This window comes from Oratosquilla oratoria, chromosome 42, assembly GCF_046742065.1.
Source record: "Oratosquilla oratoria isolate Oo_2021 chromosome 42, ASM4674206v1, whole genome shotgun sequence".
NCBI lineage: Eukaryota > Metazoa > Arthropoda > Malacostraca > Stomatopoda > Squillidae > Oratosquilla > Oratosquilla oratoria.
Window position 1 is genome coordinate 16,009,106 of NC_134818.1, and position 15,416 is coordinate 16,024,521.

Sequence of the window (15,416 nt, forward strand, 5' to 3'; positions counted from 1 at the left end):
CACAGTTTCGGAGGGCAAATGTTTCTAACAACCATCACTACACTTCCAATTTTCACTTGAAGTCGATGAGAAGGCAGAGAAGGACTTATCATGGCATTAAATACCGAAGTTTGAATATCGGTCCCTTCTTCCACTGCTCTATCAGTACTGTAATAAATTACTTCTTTTTCCTTTGATTTGTCATAGATCATGAGATTCACACTGTCAACATCGTCGTTTTTAGGTGATGTTATAGCTCGTTGTTCAAAATATGAAACGTTGAGATGGTTGTCTTCCAAGTCCCCGTAGATACTATTTATCAATTCTTCACGGGATTTTACTTGAACACCAAAACCTTCCTCAAGTTCCAAAGGCCCGTCATTTTGTGATCCGATTTCTAATAATTTTTGTGCAAATTTAATGTTGTTTGTGTCATTTTTCTTGAGGCGTACGTTCTCGGTTAATTCCAGTTTTGTTATATCGCCCCACATGTAACTCGATTTGATACAGTATTCGAGTTCATCGTTCTTACCGCCACCACGTATAACGGGTAAAATTTGTCGGAAATCTCCAGCACAAACAAAAACTTTTCCTCCCATAAACTTATAATTTTCAAGAATATCCCTCAACGTTATATCGAGTGCGGTCAACGTATTCTTGTTTGCCATTACGACTTCGTCCCACACAATTAAAGACGCCATCTCTAACAACTTTGCAAGTTCACTTCTCTTCTTGATTGCGCATGCATACATACATACATACATACATACATACATACATACATACATACATACATACATACATACATACAAACATACATGCATACATACATACATGCATACATACATACATACATACATACATACATACATACATACATACATACATACATACATACATACATACATACATACATACATACATACATACATACATATATCTATGTTCTAAAAAATAAATTGTTGTCGAAATGGTCGGACTGGCAGTTCCGCCGAAAAGAGGACATCGCCGGGTTTAGTTGTCATAGTAATATGGCTGCGTAACGTCTTCTAGGAATAAACGCTGGCCTCTGTTTGGCCAAGAGAGTGGTAACGTCAAGGAAACGGAGACGACTGATTGGCGAAGAGCGGTGACGTCTCGACAACGGAGACGACTGATTGGCTAAGAGCGAGACGTTCGTAAGCCCCCGGGGATGCCTTTGGGAGACCCTGGATAGTCACTCGGGTACCTCTAAGAATCCCTGTAGGGATTCTCTGTGAAACCTTCAAGGAACTCCTGAGAAACCCATTAAGAACCCCCTGGAACTTCAAGGGGAGCACTTGTGGAGCCCTTGAGGTGCACTCTGGAAACTCCTGGGGAGTCCATGTGGAACCCCTTGGAATCTCTCAGGGGAGCCCCTGGTACTAATAAAAGAATTCCTGTAATCGGACCGGAAACCGGAAATCCCTCAAGGGGACACGTCCCCTCCGGCCCCGGTTGTGTGAGTCGTCCCTTGATATCACGTCGGGCCCTGCCAAAAAAATCGAATAGACCTTTACTCTCGGACAGGGGTCAGCATGTCCGCATTTTGCCGGGTTCTGACGGATTGGGAAAACCGATCGGGCCACAGATTTTTAGTAATACTGATAATCAAGAGTCGGTTAGCAATTGTAGGTCAGAGAAAACAATCTTCTCTGACCACAATATAATCCACATCAACACAACTTACATCAAAAGTAAGACACCGAAGGAATCCCTGACTCCTCCGGACATGACACCCTTCGCCAGCTTCAACTTATTCAGTCAAAAGGTAGACTAGGAACAGTTACAACAGGATCTCAGGAAGATTGACTGGAAGCTGGCACTGCAGGAAACTGACCCCAACACCACTCTCAACACACTATTAAGGATTTTGCTGGAGGTGTGTACTGCCTATGTGCCACGAAAAAGCAACAAAAAGGATCGCAGGTACTCCATCCCGCGCGACAGGAAAATCCTCATGCGAAAGCGTGCCAACCTCAATCTAAAACTCATTAAAAGTAGCAATGAGACCCAAAGGCTCTCAATCTCCTCAAAAATAGAGAACATAGAGCAGAAAATCAAACACTCACACAAGGAGCAGAGAAGAACGGAGGAATACCAAGCTATAGAAAACATAAGGCATAACCCGAAATTCTTCTACAGCTACTGTAAGAAATTCCTCAAAACCAAGTCACAGATTGAACCCCTAGTGACTGAACAAGGCACCATAACAGATGTCCCACAGGAAACCTGCCAGATGCTGGCACACCAATACAACAGTGTGTTCAGCATACCAAAGACACAGATGGAAATCCTCGATCCCACAACCTTTTTCAACCAGGTGACTACGAACCTGAACCAGCTTACCGACATTCAAGTGACAGTAGGGGACATCAAAAAGGCAATAAAGGAGCTCAGGATTAACTCGGCCGCTGGACCAGACGGCGTTCCGGCAATCCTACTCCGAAAATGCAGCGAGGTCTTTGCAGTCCCAATCCATATGTTGTGGCTAGCCTCCTTTGACAAAGGAGAGATCCCGGCACTACTAAAACAAGCCATCATAAGCCCAATATACAAAGGAGGAGATCAGACCTTCCCAAAGAACTATTGACCTGTCGCCCTCACGTCTCACATTGTCAAGGTAATTGAGAAATGTGTAAGGGACAAGCTGTTCACACACCTTGAAGTGAATAAACTCATTAAAGAGAATCAACATAGTTTCAGGAAAGGTCGGTCATGCCTCTCAAACCTACTGGCACGCTACGACTGGCTACTACGGAACCTGTCGGAGGGGAGAAAGGTTGACGTAGTATTCCTAGACTTTGCCAAAGCCTTCGACAAGGTGGACTACGGTGTCCTCCTCCACAAGGCAAGGGATCTAGGAATTTCAGGGAAGCTAGGAGTCTGGCTTCACAACTTTCTGACAGACCGTACACAAACAGTCGCAGTTGATGGTGTGAACTCCATCGAATCCAAGGTAATAAGCGGAGTACCACAAGGATCTGTACTCGGCCCCCTCCTATTCCTAGTCCATATGAATGACATAAATAGGAGGGTGGACTCAACCCTCCTGTCTTTTGCCGATGATACCCACATCAGCCGTGCAGTGCGAGAAATTGGGGACGTGCAACATCTACAAGACGATCTCAACTCAGTTTATGCATGGGTCAACAACAGAAACATGCAATTCAACGAAGAGAAGTTCGAGGTCTTGAGATATGGCACAAACCAATGCATTAAAGACAACACTGAACTGCACACAGAAAGAGGTATGAAAATCACACCCAAGGCCCATGTAAAATGCCTGGGCATTCACTAAAGTGATGATGGCACTTTCCAGCACCACATCATGCAGTCAGTGAAAAGAGCACGAGGGATGGCCAGCTGGGTCCTAAGGACAATCTCCTGAAGAGAGGTTCAAGTGATGCTTACCCTCTGTGTGTCGCTTATTCAACCGATCGTGGACTATTGTAGCCAACTCTGGTCGCCACAAAAACGCGGAGACATCCAGATGCTTGAAGCTGTCCAAAGGAACTACACCAGGCACATCAAAGGGATGCAAGATCTCAACTATTGGAATCGCCTGGGAGCAGTAGGTATATACTCTCAACAAAGGAGGAGAGAAAGATACAGGGCCATTTACACATGGAAAATCCTCGAGGGACTTGTTCCAGACCCCACGCCCTCAGCAATCAAGCCATACCACAGTGTAAGGCATGGGCGTAAGTGTGAGAGACAAACTCTCCCATCAAGAGCCCCGGAAAGGATTAAGACCCTATTGGCAACCAGCCTAGGCCATGAGGGTCCAAAAACCTTCAACGCCTTCCCAAAAGAGGTGAGAGAGAAAACTAAATGCTCGGTGGAGAGCTTCAAACATGCACTGGACAGGTTCCTGCGGAAGGTGCCAGACGAGCCTCCAGTGCCAGGCTACACCGCCATCAGTAGGTTCTCTCCAAACTCACTACCAGACCAACTGACCCTCGCGAGGAGGGACAACAGGACTGGCAGCAGCGGTAGTCCACTACGGCTGTGAGGATCGACCTCGGAACTTCACTAAGTAAACTAAGTAAGTAAGTAAACTAAGTAGAACCCTCATCCACAGTCGCGATGGTTAGATTACTTTGATCTAACGTCTCCACCGTATCACAACCACGTTGAAACTCATCAGAGTTTACAAGCTGTGCTAACTGATCTTCGGTGTAGTATATAGTGCGTTTCATTTTTAGTCACCACAACCTAAAATGAAATTGAAAAAACTATATAATGACACTTCTTTCTCTATCATACGAGTCGTGTATACAACCACAGTGTTCATTTATACCTAAACAACACACAATTTTTGTTTCTAAACTACCACGTGTAGAAATATAATGACGTCACTTTCCCTATCTAATTTCAACAATCGTAACGTAAAAGGAAGACGTGTGCCAAATGGATACACAAAACCTTATCGGGGCTGTATGAATATGCAGATAGGGTAATTACGTCCTTTTTAGAAGGAAGTAGAACCAGTACTGATAACGCAAGCAATTAAAGTTACCACTTAGGGATTTTTGTGGACACCAAAGCCCGCGAAAATTTAACTGCGAAGTGTGTGTATCCATTTGGCACAGGTCTACCAATCCAGGGTAAAGTTTCTTACTATTGTGTTATTAGTGTAATAGATTGCATATAGTTGAATTATTTCAACTATTTTCTTTAAAATGTGTGATTTTCATGTAATTTGACCAAAGAGAAATTATGTTTTTAGCTTCTGCAAAATGACCAACCACAGCTACGAATACTGTAACAAATTAGCATATGGTTGCATTATTTGAACTATTTTCTTTAAAATGTGTGTTTTTCATCTAATTTGAGCAAAGAGAAGATGCGTTTTCAGCCTCTGCAAAATTACCGACCACAGCTACAAATTTACCGACTAAGGACGGTTTTTGCTCAAATGCACAATTTTATGTAAAATTAGCTTATAGTTGAATTCTTTGAACTATTTTCTTTAAAATGTGTCATTTTCATGTCATTTGATCAAAGAAAAATTATGTTTTTAGCCTCTGCAAAATTACCGACTGGTGGTTACGAATTTACCGACTAGTCCGCCATCTATGCTTGGCAAGTGCAGATCATCAATGAACGTGGTTGATGGAGTTGGCCAAAAACATAATACTTTTAGGATTTCTTGTGGGGTTCGAACATGTGGAGCATATTTGCATACTATCTTGGATGAAACTAAAGTAAAAATTATGTTATTTTAATAACTGTTGTTTATTTCTTTATAATACCAAGATTACGTAAATATGGCATACAATTAGATACAAAATTTTCATTAAAATTTATTTGAAATAGGCTATACAAAATTTGTAGGCTATGAAACATTACATTACATACATTGTACGTATTATGCAAAGTAGCCCACTTGGAAAAAAAACTAACGAAGCAGAGCGCTTTCATATATATATATATATATATATGTATATATATATATATATACTGTATATATATATATATATATATATTTACATATATATATATATATACATGTATATGTATGTATATATATATATATATATATATATATTTATATGTATATGTATATGTATATATATATTTATATATGTATATATATATATATATATATATATATATATATATATATATATATTCATGAAAAAGGTAGAAGGACTGTTTGCAAAAGAGTAGAGGATATTTACCCCCTGGAAGGCGGTAGGTCAGGTGACAAGGGTCAATGCGTCCCACTAATGAGAGAGGGGCGACATTAGGTCACACTCGCAGGATTACATTTTTCCGGGATCCGCGATATATACCGCCTGTGGTGCGTAATTACATGATTGCACTGGGTCAGGTTAAGTTGGGTCAAGCAGGGTCGCGCTGCTCTTCTTTGATGATTTCGTGTTCACGTCCGTTTACATCCCTTAGCAATGAAACAATCTCGTCACCCTGTTTATTAAACGCCTATTTAACATTTTCCACCTGTTTTCTGTCCCTTGGTGCCATGGCTGATATATATCTTGTGGTGCCTTTCCCGTTTTCACCGCCCGTACAATTGCGTCCCTCACAGCTCCGTCCGTTCTCACATATTCCCCTACTCCTCGTAGTCGGAAATGTCCCGATGTATTCCACTACAGCTATCGTCGGCCCATCCTCTATCCATGATACACGTTTTCTATATCCCTTGTCACGTTTAAGTGTTGCATGAAAGCGGTGTAATGTCCAAACATTCATTTTATCCGGTTGCGGCTCTAGCAGCTTTTTTCCCTTGCACCAGCTACCGCTCATTTTGTTCACGAACTCCACAGAATTGTTACCGGTATCCACAAAATGAACAACTTTCGTGCTGGACAATTTCGTATCCCATACCCCACAGTCATCACAGAAAACACTTCGTTCCCCAAGTCAGAACCTTCTCTGCCAGGGAACCCAAAATAATGTTGATCCTTTGGAACACCATGATACAGCCACTCTTAGACTACTGTAGCCAGTTGTGGTCCCCTCAAAAACGGAGAGAAATTCAGCAGCTGGAGGCTGTCCAACGGTCTTACACCAGGTAAATCAGAGGAATGCGGGATTTAAACTACTGAGAACGTCTAAAAAAGTTGGGGCTCTACTCTCAACAACGAAGAAGAGACCGATATCGTGCCATCTACGTGTGGAAGGTGATTAAAGGAAAGGTACCCAACCCAGCACCCCATTCCCTGCAGCCTTATAGCACTGAAAGATCAGGGAGGAAAATAACAAGGAAAACCATACCAACCAGAGCTCCTGAGAGTATCAAGACACTGCTAGTGAATAGCCCGAGCCATGGGGGTCCAAAGATCTTTAATGCCCTCCCGAGGGATATATGAGACATCACCAACTGTACAGTAGACAGACTCAAGGCTGGACTGATAAGTTCCTATCATCAGTACTTGATGAACCACCTGTACAAGGCTACACTGCCGAATGCCGGTCAACAAACACCATACCAGACCAGGTGGCCTTAAAGGAATTGGACGCCAGGAATGGTAACAGTGGTGGATCTCCGTGGCTGTGAAGAGGTCTTCTAGACATCTCCAAGTAATTCCAAGCAAATAAATAAGTAAAGATGATACAGCGAAGGTCACCGTATTAAGACAGCAGTGAGCAGGGTAGGACTCGTAGTAATAGATTCAAATTGAACAAATTTAGGTTTAAGAAGGAAATAGACAGTAACTGGTTTATTAACAGACTGGTTAACAAGTGGAATAGACTCGGTATCCATGTAGCGAGAAGTGAAACAATTGGTTGTTTTAAGAAAATATTAAATAACTTTATATCCAGTCTCCTCCATTCTTATGTTTTTGCTATCCTTATGGATTCATCTCTTTGGCGTGACATTGTCCCTGTGAACAGAAACGATGTTATGAAGAATAAGCACAAATATACACAAGCAAGCAAAGTTCATAATGTTACTCCTCTACAATTTTCTGTAAAACTCACTATCACTATGCCATTTTCTTTAAATACAAACTTTGTATCTGTTGCGTGCATTAAGGTAAAAATGTAAGATATGCTATTCGCAATTATTACATTTTTCATGTGCATAGAACGAAGTTGTACGACATATAAAGTAAGGAAAAAATATGATCCACAGGAAAAGCAGGAGACAACTGATTGTGAAAACATTCCACTGTGATAATTCGTAAAATTTATTATCCAGTCAAAAGTTATGATCTATTGACTTTGTAATTGGCGTCCCACTTTTGTACATTACATATTTCTCTTTAAAAGATGTGCATTTATTTAAAAATCTACATATAGCGAAGAAATTAAGATTCATGTTCATAATATACACAGACAACATTTGCACTCTGGTCTGTTACAAATCACACACACACATATTGGATGTGCAATTCGCCATGGTCTTGGATCATGTGTTGGACTCGTGATCGACAATTACTACCATCCTGACTGATCTATGAGTAATCCAAACTGACACACACACACACAAACACACACACACACACACACACACATACACACACACACGAGACTAGAAAAACTTGAACTACAGACACTAGAGCAAAGAAGAGAGAGAGGAGATTTGATAGCTATTTACAGAATCATGAAAGGCATAGAAATTACTGATAGAGAGAATCTGATAAAATGGGATGACAGAAATACAAGAGGACACGGAAAGAAAATAAAAAAAGACAGCTATAGAAGAGATTTGAAAAAGAACAGCTTTCCTCACAGAGTAATAGACAGTTGGAACAAGTTAGATGAGAAAGTGGTGTGTGCAAAAACAATACATGAATTTAAAAATAGTTTAGATAAAATGAGATATGAAGACGGTACCTCACGAGCATAGCTCCCCTTCCCGTAAAATACAACTAGGTAAATACAACTAGGTAAATACACACACACACACACACACACACACACACACACACACACACACACACACACACACAACTCTCCACACACAAGAGTTGGAGTAACGGCTCGCAGCGCAGCGAAACTGAAATTATTCCAGCCCTGGGCGGGATTCGAACTCGGACCGCTGAGTTAGCAGTTGCGAACGCCACCACTATATATATATATATATATATATATATATATATATTTCTTAGAATGAGCATATATTATATATATATATATATGTGTGTGTGTGTGTGTGTGTGTGTGTGTGTGTGTGTGTGTGTGTGTGTGTGTGTGTGTGTGTGTGTGTGTGTGTTTTCTTTAATGTTGGTTTTAGTCCGACGCTTGCCGCTGCCGCCTCATATCCGGGATCCTTCCTCCGTTCGTGGGCCGAAGACGTCTCTTCCCACGGGGCTCTGGCCCAATTGGGCACGACGTGGGGCGCCACCCCGGCCAGCAGCACTTGACCCGTACCGACGACCCGGGGAATGCCGGATCCAGAATAGGATACCTTCGGCGACGACTGATGTCGAGAGCTTCCTCGAGCGGAAGCCGCGGGCAGAAGAGGGACACTCCTTAAAGCAGCACTTAGCGCAAGTGTTCGGGGTGCTCGCCCGTTCTCGACAGGCGCCTTCGTCAAGACAGTCTTCCACGGGACCTGGAGAGCCCACAGGAACCAACGAAGCTGTTCGTCGACGGAGGCCGAAGAAGAGACGAGCACCACTTCGGTCGGCAGCATTTGCTTAAGTGCCCGGAGTGCCCGTGGTCGAAGTTCGAGGGGATCTCGGGGTCCCTCGTGACGACGTTGGCTGGAGGAGAAGGACTCCTCGACCGGAGGTGTTGGACTTGTGTTCGGGGCACCGCCCTCGAAGTGTCCAGCGGATGAGAGAGTCAAAGTGCGTTAATCCGTGGGTGGATGTGTGTGTATCTGTGTGCGAATGGGCGAGTGAATGCGTGAGGGAATGTGTGTGCATATGTGTGTGAATGAGCGAGTGAATGGGCGTGCGTGTGTGGGTGGATGTACCATCATCCCCTCAGCTGAATAAAATCGTTTGGTGCTTCACTCATTGCAAACTTCATCAAGTGTGTCAGTAAATAGTGAAGGAGTTGGATGAGAGAGCCCCAACCTCTTTATTAATGTTATTTTATCCTGTCATAGAAAAAAAAAAAAAACTGTTTGCTGGCGTAGTGGCACCGCGCTCGTTTGCTAATTCTGCGGTCTAACACTCCAGGCCGGCACTCCAGTTTTGGTGGACAAGGAGTTGGTGTGTGTGTGTGTGTGTATGTGTGTGTGTGTGTGTGTGTGTGTGTGTGTGTGCGTGCGTGCGTGCGTGCGTGCGTGTGTGTGTGTGTGTGTGTGTGGGCGCGCGCGCGCGTGCGTGAGATTCACCACCATGGTCTTGGATCATGTGCTGGACTCGTGATCGACAGCTATTTTCCTCCCGGAAGAAAGCGCAGAGCACAGATCTATGGGTAATGCTGTGACCTTACACGCACACACACACACACAACTCCCAGCCCACGACAGTTGGAGTAACGACTCACAGCGCAGCGATACTGAAATTATTTCAGTCCTGGACGGGATTCGAACCCGGAACGCCATAGTGGCAGCTGGGAACTCTAACAACTGCACCACGAGGATGTGTTCATGTGTTTGTGTGTGTGTGTGTACGTGTATATGGCCATTCCCCTCTTAAGGGGGAAAAGGCTTTTTGGTATATGGAAGTATGTATGTATGTATGTATGTATGTATGTATGTATGTATGTATGTATGTAGGTATGTATGTATGTATGTATGAGAGAGCTCAGAGCTCGTATGACCGATCTATGGGTAATACTGTGACCTTACGCGCACACATACACACACCCAGCTCCCCGCCCACGAGAGTTGGAGTAACGACTCGAAGCGCAGCGATTACTTACTCTTACTCTGTTGGTTGTCAGGCCGGACGGCCCTTCACCGCTTTCACTATGCCTCTCCAGATGGTTCTATCCTCTGCCAACTCCTTCCAGTCCTCTCTTGGTGCCACCCTCTCCACGTCCTTCTTTATTCCATCCATCCATCTGTACCTGGGTCTCCCTACTGGTCGTCTGCCCTCCACTCTTCCTTCCATCACCTTCTTTGGTAGTCTGTCTGCCTCCATTCGTACGCAGTGTCCAGCCCACCTTGCTCTTCTTCCCCGTATTTCATCCTGAATGTACGGTTGCCGAGTCTGATCTCTAATTTCCCTGTTATGTCTTCGTCTCCATTTCCCTTCTTCTTCATCATATACTGGGCCGAGGATTCTTCTCAGGATATTGTTTAAAAAAAATTCCAGTCTCTTCTCCCTTTCTTTTGTCAGTGTCCATGTCTCACATCCGTACAGGACTGTTGGTTTTATTACAATGTTATATGCTCTTAACTTAGTTCTTCTGCTGATGGTCCGACTCTTCATTACAGATGCCAGGGCATGGTAACATCTGTTTCCTACAGCTATTTGTTCGTTTATTTCCATGTCCAATTCATTTCTCTCACTGACAATGGATCCCAGGTACTTGAACTTATCCACTTTCTTCACCCTTAGTGATCCAACTTGCTCTTCTCCTGGTGTATAAATCCCATTTCTACTTAGTTTCATAATTTCCGTTTTCTGCTCATTGCATTTTAGGCCTATCTGTTCTGCTGTTCTCTGGAATACTGTAAAGATCTCTTTAATTTCCTCCACAGTCTCGGCCACCAGTTGGGTTATCTGACCATTGGATAACTTAGCTCCACCTGGATGGTTGGTAATCTGCCTGACTGCTTTCTCCAGTGCAAGATTAAACAGTAAAGGAGACAGCACACATCCCTGCCTAAAGCGCAGCGATACTGAAATTATTTCAGCCCTGGGCAAGATTCGAACCCGGACCGTCGGGGACTCTACCAACCACGTCACCGAGTCGTGTGTGTGTGTGTGTGTGTGTGTGTGTGTGTGTGTGTGTGTGTGTGTGTGTGTGTGTGTGTGTGTGTGTGTGTGTGTGTGTGTGTGTGTGTGTGTGTGCACTTGTAATAGCTTAGATCAGTTTCCCAACCTGGGGTGCTGAAATCAATTATAGGGGGTGCTGGGAAGTGATGTACACAAAAGTCACATTGATATATGTATCGTTGATTACGTAGTTGTGCATATTTGACTTTTTCCATGCTATTTATTTTTCTAGGGTGTTCTTATTTCTTCTACAAACAATATTGTCAATTTGTTTCAGTTCTAAGGAATCAAGACTATAAATGATCAAGCAATTCACTTCACTTTCTTTTATCCTTCTAATAACAAGATAGGGGTGCTGGACTGCTTAGACATGACAAGAGGTGGTTCTATGGTCGGAAAAGGTTGGGAAACGCTGGCTTAGGTGATATAAACCAAGCTCGAACAACACATGAATTCAAATTCAAATATGATGATTGGAAACCAAAGATATATATCAAGTAGCTGCATCTGACTTTGAGAGTAGGTATGATAAATTGGAAAATAGGAGACGGGACCCTATGAGCGTTGCTCCTTACTTGTATAATACAATTAGGTGCGCGCGCACGCACGAACACACACACACACACACACGATTTTAAAAATAAACTTGATGCTGAAAGATACAAAGACGGGTCACCACGAGCATAGCTCTCTTCCCGTATAATACAACTAGGTAAATACACACACACACACACACACACACACACACACATACATACACGCACTCATAAACACAAAACGCACACTAAATCTATTGTCATTAATGAAAATAATATTGATTGGCAACTGTGCACTCGAGAATCGGTAAAGACGACATTACGTCATAGCTTTGTTGGTATACGTAATTAATGACGTTTTCCAACTAATCACATCTACTTTAGAATTATGTATTGAATTGGAAAGGAAAATTTATTGGGATGAAGAAAACACAGCACATATATCATATTAGTTTATTATAGTTAGGAAGCAGGTGAAGAAATACTGCATATATTATTTTGTACATTCTATTTTTTAGCAGCTCGAAAACGGCGACTGTGGGAAGGAACCGTCGACTCAGTTCGTGATTTCTTGAAATTACGGTATTTAGTTAAATACGAACGGGTAGTGTTTTGTTTTGTGTGTATTTTCGTGGTTGTGTACGCTTCGTAGAATTTATTTTGTGTGTGTGTGAACTGTGAATTCAATAGTGACTTGGAAGTCAAGAGGAAGTCTGATAAGACAAGTGGAGCAACGAGAATGTAACTGTGTCATGGATTTGTTGAGGAAAACGAGGTAAGTAAACAAATTACTGTTATTGTCGACATGTCGACACCATAAATCAAACTCAGGTTAAAGTATCAGGTAGTGGCGAGAGACAACGTTAATGAGGCAGAGAGACGAGGAAATATATATTTTCATTAAGTGAACACTGAATGACGAAATTATTTTTTGTAATTGTAAATATAAATATGAAATGAGACGCGCTAGTGTTGGAGGAACCGCATTTTTCACTACTACAGAGAATCCTTGCTGCAGTAACTGTTCCTAGCCAAACCCAGATGATTTCATTCAGTTAAATGGAAGTTTCGTTAATTAAGAGATTTTGAATATCAGAATCGTAAACTCGGAAGACAGTAATTCAAAATGGCAACTTATTCTTATGAAACAATATATATTTTCCATGCATCTACAATCACAGGAAGAAAGAACTGCAAAATATGAGAAACGAAAGCACCCACACCAACACCCGTCCCATCCCATCATCCAGACCTTCATAGTCCAGATGAACACTCCAACCTAATCCACACACACAATTACACCCACACATCAACAACCATACCCTGAATTAATTGTTGCAGAAGAAATACAAAATACGCAACCATACATAGTCTTCCTATACTTGTATTCCCATGTTCACACGCACGCACGCGCACACACACATACACACACACACACACGCACACACACACACATGAATACATACACACACATACACACACACTCAAGTGCACACACATAAACATGTGCACACACACACACATGCACAAACGCTCACGTTCACACAGGGAGTAAAGAAAGAGGGTCCGATGTGATTATAACAGCTAAATGAAAATGCTATGAACATACGGAAAGGAAATTACATCATGAGCCATCACCGTTACCCTATGCACTTGCGTAGCCAGAGCAAGTGGTAGTTATTAGTAGCCAATGGGACAAGTTGGGGGTGGGGATGGAGGGGGGGGGGTCGTCGAACCAGCATGGTCTAAGTTATTGTAAAGTTCAAAGTAACACAAAGGTATACTACGAAACACATAATCAGTCAACCACTAAATACCCGTTTATTTTCTTCCCCCCACCCTCACCCTTCCACTTCTTGGAAGTACGTTTTACCCCCCCTTCCTCCCTCCCCCCGTTACCATCACCCCCTCTTCTCCCATTGCACCCTCTCTCCTCGTGCACTCTTATCATTGTATGCCTTTACCCCCACCCCACCTTCAACCTCTCCATCACCACCCCCTCGTCGTTTTTTATTGCACCCCCTCCTCTTCCTCCTTTTCTTCCTCCTCCTCTTCCTCATTTTCCTCCTCCTCCTCCTCTTCCTCCTCCTCTTCCTCTTCCTCCTCCTCTTCCTCTTCCTCCTTTTCCTCCTCCTCCTCCTCTCTTTTGCATCCCCCTTCCCCCGCCAGCACTCCGTCTCCCGCGGCTGCTAATGAAGAGCCTGAGGAGGAGGCCCAGGGCTCTCCTGGCCGCTCTTGTCCCAAGCGCCCTCGGGAGCAAGGCGTCCTTTCATTGGTCCCTCTGCCCGGTCCTCTCTCATCCTTATTCTACAGCACAGGTCCTCCCTACTCACTCGTCCCCCTTCCTCCCATTTTTTCACACCATTGTAGTTCATTTTCCTTTTTTTCTCATTTATAATTTTTGTACTCGCGTAATCGTTCCTCATCCTTTCTTCACTTCTTTTTCTTTCCCTTCCTTTCCTTTTTTCACTTTCTTTTCTTTTCTCTTCAATTCACTTTCTTTTCCTTCTCTTCCCTTCCTTTCCCTTCCCTTTCCTTCCTTTCCCTTTTTCCACTTTCTTTTCCCTTCCCTTCCCTTCCCTTCTCCTCACTTCTCCTTCTTTTCTTCCGTCCATTTTTCCTATTCCTTATCCTTTTGCTCAGGCTCTACCTCCTCTATCCCACCTGATCCCTTTACTATACTTCATTTTCTTTCCTTCAGCTTTATGAGGCTTCATTGAAACACTCGTTATGCCTCCACTATTCCCTCCCGTTTCACCTCCTTTCTCTCTCCTAAGATTGTATTCCTTTCTAATGATTCTATCCTTATCCTTTCTCTCAGTGTACGAATACAAGACAGGTTCCACCCAGCCTTCCCACCTTATCTTATATTACAACCCATTATACTCACCCCTCCTCCTCCTCTTTGCCTTTCCTTTAGTTTGTTCCCTTTCTTTCGATTCTGTCTCTATATCTCCGTCTACAGCGCGGACATCTCACCTCCTTTCTCTCTCTCTCCTATCCTGTTCTACCACAATACCCTATTTTCATCTCTCCTCCTTTGTTAAATCTCATACAGGCATTCATTGATTCTACATAGTTTCACTATTTTATTCTCAGTCCGTCTCCTTTTCGATTACGTCATTTGTTATCGGTTATTCTCGTTCCCCTATCTCTTTTTCGCCCCCGAGGCAAGGTTTCCATTCCCCTGCACAGAAACCATCAATTGATACAAACTGTCTCCCCCCCCCTCCCCTCACCACCATCCACCACCACACCCGGCGGCGTCGGCCCAAAGGCAAGTCCTTGGGTCGTTATATAGTTCATGGTACACCTGCTGCTATGCCCCAAGACATTCTCTGGAAGATACCCTCTGGGTCTTCCCCTTCCTCCTCTTCCTCCTCTTCTTCGTCGTCTTTTTCTTCCTCTTCCTCCTCCTTTTCCTCCCCTTCTCCTCTTCCTCCTCCTCCTCTTCCTCCTCCTCCTCCTCCTCCTCCTCCTCCTCCTTCTCTTCCTCCCCTTCCTCCCCTTCCTCCTCCTCCACTTCTTCCTCCCTACCTCCCGGCTCTTGCTTTCTACCACAATC